Raw genomic sequence first — 6,845 nt, 5'->3', positions numbered from 1 at the left:
ACGCAAAACGTTCCCGAGCCAGCATAGGCGAACTCGGGACCTTCCAGACCCCGAAATGGATGGCAGCCACCATCACCCATATGACACCCTCCATCACCGATAAGATATCCCTCACCACCTTGGAGAAACACACAACTGACTCAGGGTGATTGGGACAGGCGGGCTGGACGGAAGCAGGGGAATGGAGAAACTGCTAGAGACCGGAGAGGCACCCAGCCTACGAGCAGCCAAATGTCTCGGTCTCACACTATAGAGACGAGACAACTTGAAAGGAACCCATCTCAAAACAACCATGCAACGAGCCTTGCCAGCGAAGGCTCAGAGGACACCAGATCGGTCAGTATGTATGACCGAGGATGCAAAAATAAGGGGAACCAAAGGGACCACCCTGACTTACAAGAACACCTGAATCAGAATTGGGGTAGCGGTAACTCCTCGAACCCAGACATGAGAGATCGTCTAAATGGGCGTAAGGATCCCATGCGAAGACACGAACCTGGAATTGTGATCAACGATAACCAATTTTAGGTTAGAACCCCCGTGGATCCAGTCCAGGAGAGAATTGATCAACTAGAAAGAGCATTTAGGCTATTGCAGAATGAGCGAGGTCGAGACCGGGATGAAGAGTCTGATGAGGAACTCGAACCACTTGCTCCCCATATTTCCAGCACTCCGTTTTCTCAAGGGTTTCAGATTCCTCATGTCCCACCATTTGAAGGGAAATTCGACCCATACAGTCACTTAAGTACGTTTAACACTATTATGAGAGCAAGTAACGTGGGCTACGAGCTCAGATGCATGCTATTTCCAGCTTCGCTCATAGGACCAACAGTGTTGGATTTTGATAAGTTTTGCACCAAAAACATTTAATCTAACAAGAAACAATTGATGATTATATGAAATTTCTCACCTGAATAGGATTACCAGGTAGTAGTACTCGTGCAACACCACTAAGAAGCTTGAACTCGGGACCAGACAATAACACATTCACCGTTGTTTCTTTACTAGATTCGATTGAACAAGACATAGATAAAATCTTAAAGAGACCCTGCAAGAATTTAAAGAAACACAATTAAAATTAAATATTCACTACTACAAAATTGACATGGGACGATGGTTTTAAACCGTCGTATGGACTCTCATACGTCGATTCTAATATCGTCATCCCATGCAATGTCATGCCATGTAAAGCATGAAACGACGGTTGAAATAAAAGTGTCATCTCCTGTCGTACATGAGACGATGGTTCCTATACAAAAGTTGTCTCTTGTGGAACATGAGACGACAATTTCTGTGCAAGCGTCATCCACTGCAGTAAATGAGACAACAGTTCCTACTCAAACGTCTTCCTCCTGCAGTACATGAGATGACAATTTATGCGCAAGCATCGTCCCATGCAATACATAAAATGACAGTTTGTGGAGACCGACGTCCCATGTAGAATATGAGAATTTTTTCATTTCTTTATTTTCAACCACTATATTCATTCATAATTTCTGTAACTACAACATAGTTCAGACAAAATCAATAGGCAGATTAAATCAATAGGACTTAGTATGTTCCAAATTTAAAAATTACAAAATCAAAATATACACTTAGAATAACTATGTAAGTGCTAACTAAATACTGCAATTAGTATATTTTTTAATTCAGATTTAAAAAATTACTCTAGCTATGACTCATCCGCTCAAGAAGCTTGGCTGCCCATTCATTTCGAGTTTCATTAATTTCACCTAGTGTATATGTATTCTTCCCACCACACTACAAAACACAAAATAAAAAACTAAGTCAGAAATTAAATCTAATAGAATTGTAGTTCAATAATAATAAATACACTTACATTAGTAGTTAGCCATCGCATGTGTATCTCATTCAAGCAATAGTCTTTCATTATCCTTATGATATAAAAGCCGCACTCTACTGACGATGTTTGACGAGGGCAATTGACTATTTCCCACTTGAAATTTTTTCATTCCTTTCGGTCTTTCGCTTAATGTGTGAAGAGACACTATATATACACCAATATGAAGAGCATATTAATTTTTAATTTCCATATCAAACCATATTATATTCTAAAATGAGTTTCAAATGTATTACCTGTTCATAAGGTTCTTCAAATCATTTGGAGGAGATTCTTTAAGATAAATTAATCTATAGACAGGCAATTATTACTAAAAACAAAACTTACTCTGAGAACTTCAAATAAAATCAGATACTAACTAAAGATAACAGTAATTTCTAGGATAATATTATATCCATATTCATCTACATCAAGCACTTAAGCCTAAATAGTATTGAAATAACTTTAACAGCATACTTGAGACCGAGAATAGAACTCAGCTCCGAACAGTTTCAAAAAGAATGAAAAGAGCACACATAATTGTTCTACTAAAAACGTTGATTTAAAAATAAAGGTTAAGAGAGCAAAGGGAGACCTCGTCATTTGTATCTTAAGTTTCAGGTACACTGCTTTCACCGGCCTGGCGATAATGTGCTCTGTCCTCTAGCTCCCCTGCCTCAGCACAATCTAATGTCCACTCGTCCTGGATGTATCCCAATTTGAATATATTGAACTAACACTAGCACCATTAAACAAAGAATAAATGAAGATGGACATGCTTCCTCAATTTCACCAATGAAATTCAAGTTCTTATCAAGAAAATAAATAAAATTGCAATTTCCTAAAATTTTGTTTTTTATTTCAACAGTTATGTTGGAAAATGAGTTCCAAATTTCTTCAGAACTCTTCCATCAAATGTCTAGCTTTGACATTAGTTTTAAGAAGCGATAAATATCATACTAGAATCCCTGGTTTAATAAAACTTTACCTGATCTTGCAAGTGCAAAGAACCTACATTTTCTATGTTTCGTTCATTAATAATAGAGATGCATTCATCATCACCAGTTCCTTCACCAGTATCAGTATTATTCTCCTCTACACCTTCTTCGATGAACTGTAAATTGAAGTACTAATATTTAAGAACACTTTAAAGGCACAAATGGTATAACCAAAAATAATAAATTAGAGTAGACCATACATTCTCATTCCAACTATGAATAAACTGAAAGAAGGATGTAAAAGAGCAAATTCATCATAGAAAAGGCATAAACTGAAAGAAGGATGTAAAAGAGCACATTCATTGTAGAAAAGGCACCTTGTCTGAAGTAATACAGTAAATCTTCTACCCAAGCTAGCAAATATGAGGGACAAACTAGCATACAAAACAGGACAAATGAGAAACATAGAAGATTGCTTAATTAAGAGCAAGGTTATTTCCTCCTAATCCATGCCTTTCAAACTTACAGTAGTGTTTTTGTCATCTTCATTTTTATTTCTGACTTGTTTCTATTTTAGTAACATTTAATATAATAAAATTTGTAAAGCACCAATGAAGTACAATATGGGATTTTAATTTCGAACGCATATAGTGAAAACTGATTACATGATTTGTTAGTTCATATATATATATTTGTTGATACTCTCCCTACTTATTTATATTTTCCCTTTTTCTTTAATTGTCTAATTTTATATTTGTTTGTCACTTTTGCAAAAGTTGCCCTTTATTATATGATACTCACTTCTAATCTAATTTTAGTCTCTTAAAGATGTCATTACAAAAGGATATTCATGCATATACAAACATGGGGTATATACAAATAAATTCATTTCCATACATATACAATGTAGTTATAATTGATATAGAGGCAAATAAAAGTTCAGAAGACAATGCTCTTGAAAGAAACGACACATTCAGGAGATTGTGGCATGTCTTTAATCATCAGTTACCCATCCAACTTTTTGTTACCCAGTAGTGATAGAAGGTTAGATAACTCTTTTCCATTAGGGGTGTGGGGAAAGAAATGAAAGCAAGAAAACAATAACAATTTAATTGGGGATGAGATTCGAGCAATGTACCAAAATTTGATGAGGTTGTTCCTCTAATTTAGAGATCACTTATACTTTTTGCTATTTTTCCATGTTTCTGTTTCCTCTTATTTTTCTCGTTATGTCTTTTGATACAGAAAAGAAAAGAGATAAATAAATAAAAACAAGCACATTATCTATTAAAAAATGCCTAACATTGATTTCACACCATAATTGAAAAAAGGGCCTGATCTAGATAATTTCATATTTTCACAAAATTAGCTGAAACTGTGAGCTAGAATAAAAGTTTGAAGACAAGAATATTAGAATTTGTGAGGCATCTTTGTAATACGAAGGTGCTTGTATATGCTTGGACCATAAAAAGACAAGAAGAAAATCTTATCACGTCTATAACAAATGTATCTATAAATATGGCAGCAATAGTGAGTATGAGAAAAAGAGAAAGAAGCCATGGCAAGTTGTAAGCAAAAATTTGGTTAAGAGAATAAGCAAATTTTGTTTTCAAATTATTGGCCATATTCAAATATTCTAAAGAATTTGCACCTAGAAATAATCACAAGATTCTGAGAACAGCAGCAGCATACTATGCGTATAAACTCCACTTCGTAATAAACATTTATCTAAAAGAATTTAGTGAATCGAGTTTAAATTAGTAATAACAATGTATCTATGCATCATCCACATGTTGGATTCTCAATAAGGAGGTACTAATGAATGTGATAACACATACAGACACACAAGTTCATGACCCTACATAATATGATGTTTTAAACACATATGTTAGTTTTCAGTGCTCTAAATGAAATACATCAAGGTCTTAGCATGAATAACATCATAAAGATCAGCTAACAGTGCTAAAAGCTATAGCCCATGTCTAAAAGTGAAGTACTAGGCAGTTCTGGTAGGAATAAAAAACAATAAGCATTGTCCTTTGATTTAAGAGATTTCTTCCAAAATGATTTAAGTGACAGAAAGCATATGAAGTCAACATCAAACCCTGCCTGGTTCATACTGTGGTAGATACACCTACTGCATTCAGAGATATCTTGAGATTACCCAAAAGGATTAGAATTAACATATACGTACTTGCTAATCGAGATGGGATGTTGCTATTTTGTCTGCGCTCTTCAATGTATACTTGTCGTCCAGCAATCTGAACAGTTGTTGCCTACAGTTGTAAAGAACAATCCTAATTAATTGACATCCAGTCAGAAGATCCATTACCAACAGAGATAATTTTAAGAGAGTGAATTTCAAATTTGGCAGAAGATAGAGTTAATATAAGCAAAGCCAGCTAGCATTCATCCAAAACTAATAACATTAAGTAGATAGAAGCTGACTTCATCAAGGAGGAAAATGATAAATATTTTATCAGCATTCAAGTTTGATAAACAAACACATAGTATTGGGTTTTAAATTAAATAATAATAGTAAGGAAAACCTGGACTGCATTTTGAACACCGGTAATGTCTTCAAACTTGACAAATGCATAACAAACACCAACATCCTGCACATACCAAATATTTCAGCTTATAAACATGCACAGTGGTATAGCAGGACCGGGAAAGGACTCCCAAGCCTAAAAAATATAAAAATGGTAAAGGTCAAGGACACAGACCTTGCGACTCCTAATGACCACGCTCTCAGGTTGCTTTAGTTTACCAAAATTTTTAAATTACTCTTCAATTTCGAAAGGAGATACAGTAGGTGGCAAGTTTCTCACATAAACAGATTTGATTTCACCTAAAAAAAGATATATAAAGCAAATAAGAACCCAAGGTATATATGCCCCTCCAAAAAAACATTACTATTATTAATATCATATATTAACACCAAAACAGATCATATTCAATCAAAAGTTGTTAATTCATGATGCATATTAAATGGCAAAGAAATTTGCTAATAAACTTAATTGATATTACTACTATAAGCGTCAAATTAATTTAACTCTTAAAACAAAAACAAAGTAATTTGATGAACCTTCATCGTCCAGTGGGGTAACTTCATATGTTGTCTCTGCAACAGATCTTTCAAATGTATTTGATGATCCAATGGGTTGCTGAGAAGTGGATGGTGGAGAATGATTCCATTCTAAAGCCGGTGGAACATTCTTGTTAACAGAATTCTGAGAAGCTACAGAAGGTGTAGGCTGTCCTTTAGCAACACGTAACTTCCAGAACTCAAAACACATATTTTTATCGTTTTATTATTGAATTATATGTTAAATCTTCAAAACTCAAAACACAAAACACATCAAACCAAAGTAATTGAACCAAATTTAACAAACCCAAAAAAGAAATAAATATCTACTTCACAATCTCATACCCAAATTAAGCACAGAAAATGAACAGTTCCAAAGCAATCTAAACAACACAAAGAAGAAAAAAAATCAATCTTCGTGTTGTCAAGACAACTCTCAGCTGTAATGACACCTTGAACACCCAAAAATAATTCCTACACAATATCAAGATCCTATAATGACACCTTAACACCAATAATAAACATTTATGCACTCCAACTTAGGAAAAACAATGAAACAAACAGCTGGTATGCACAGAAAAGAATTAAGAACAACAACTCTTCAAACAAGTTCTTTAAAACTCAACAAGAACCAGCACTTCAATCTTTTATGTACACCCGCTCGATCAACAAGAACCATTCAACAAGAACCAGAGTGTATTCTCTTAATTAAAAATAATTCCAACAAAAAAAAAATATTGACTATATTTAAAGTATTTTCTCCATAGTAAATTGAATCTGAAAAAAAATTACCTCATAAACAATTGGAGGTTTGCCTAGTTTACCCCATGGTGGCCTGATTCTTGCATCGGCGGGGTCGCCTGGTTCTTGTCGAGGCTGGGTGGGAAGAAGAGCAGCTCGACGTTATGGAGAGAAAGACGAGAGCTGAGTTCTTGTAGAGGCTGAGTTCTTGCAGAGCCTAAGTGAGAGAACGGATCGA

General features: G+C 34.8%; 1 long non-coding RNA gene across 5 annotated transcripts; it reads right to left on the bottom strand.

Moving 5' to 3' along the window:
- Positions 1–1,438: 1,438 nt before the first annotated feature.
- On the bottom strand, positions 1,439–6,065 carry LOC133789129 (uncharacterized). Of its 5 annotated transcripts, XR_009873496.1 has the most exons (7): positions 5,867–6,065; positions 5,505–5,629; positions 4,973–5,393; positions 2,829–2,954; positions 2,436–2,543; positions 1,841–2,008; positions 1,439–1,761 (listed from the first exon to the last, which is right to left on the bottom strand). It is a non-coding gene; the product is annotated as an uncharacterized LOC133789129 (long non-coding RNA). The 5 variants fall into 5 exon arrangements; XR_009873499.1 differs by lacking the exons at positions 1,439–1,761; positions 1,841–2,008 and having other exon boundaries at positions 2,195–2,543; positions 4,973–5,054; positions 5,328–5,393; XR_009873498.1 differs by lacking the exons at positions 1,439–1,761; positions 1,841–2,008 and having other exon boundaries at positions 2,195–2,579.
- Positions 6,066–6,845: the final 780 nt, after the last annotated feature.

Source organism: Humulus lupulus, chromosome 7 (genome assembly GCF_963169125.1).
Source record: "Humulus lupulus chromosome 7, drHumLupu1.1, whole genome shotgun sequence".
Taxonomy (NCBI): domain Eukaryota; kingdom Viridiplantae; phylum Streptophyta; class Magnoliopsida; order Rosales; family Cannabaceae; genus Humulus; species Humulus lupulus.
This window is presented reverse-complemented; position numbering and strand designations above follow the sequence as displayed.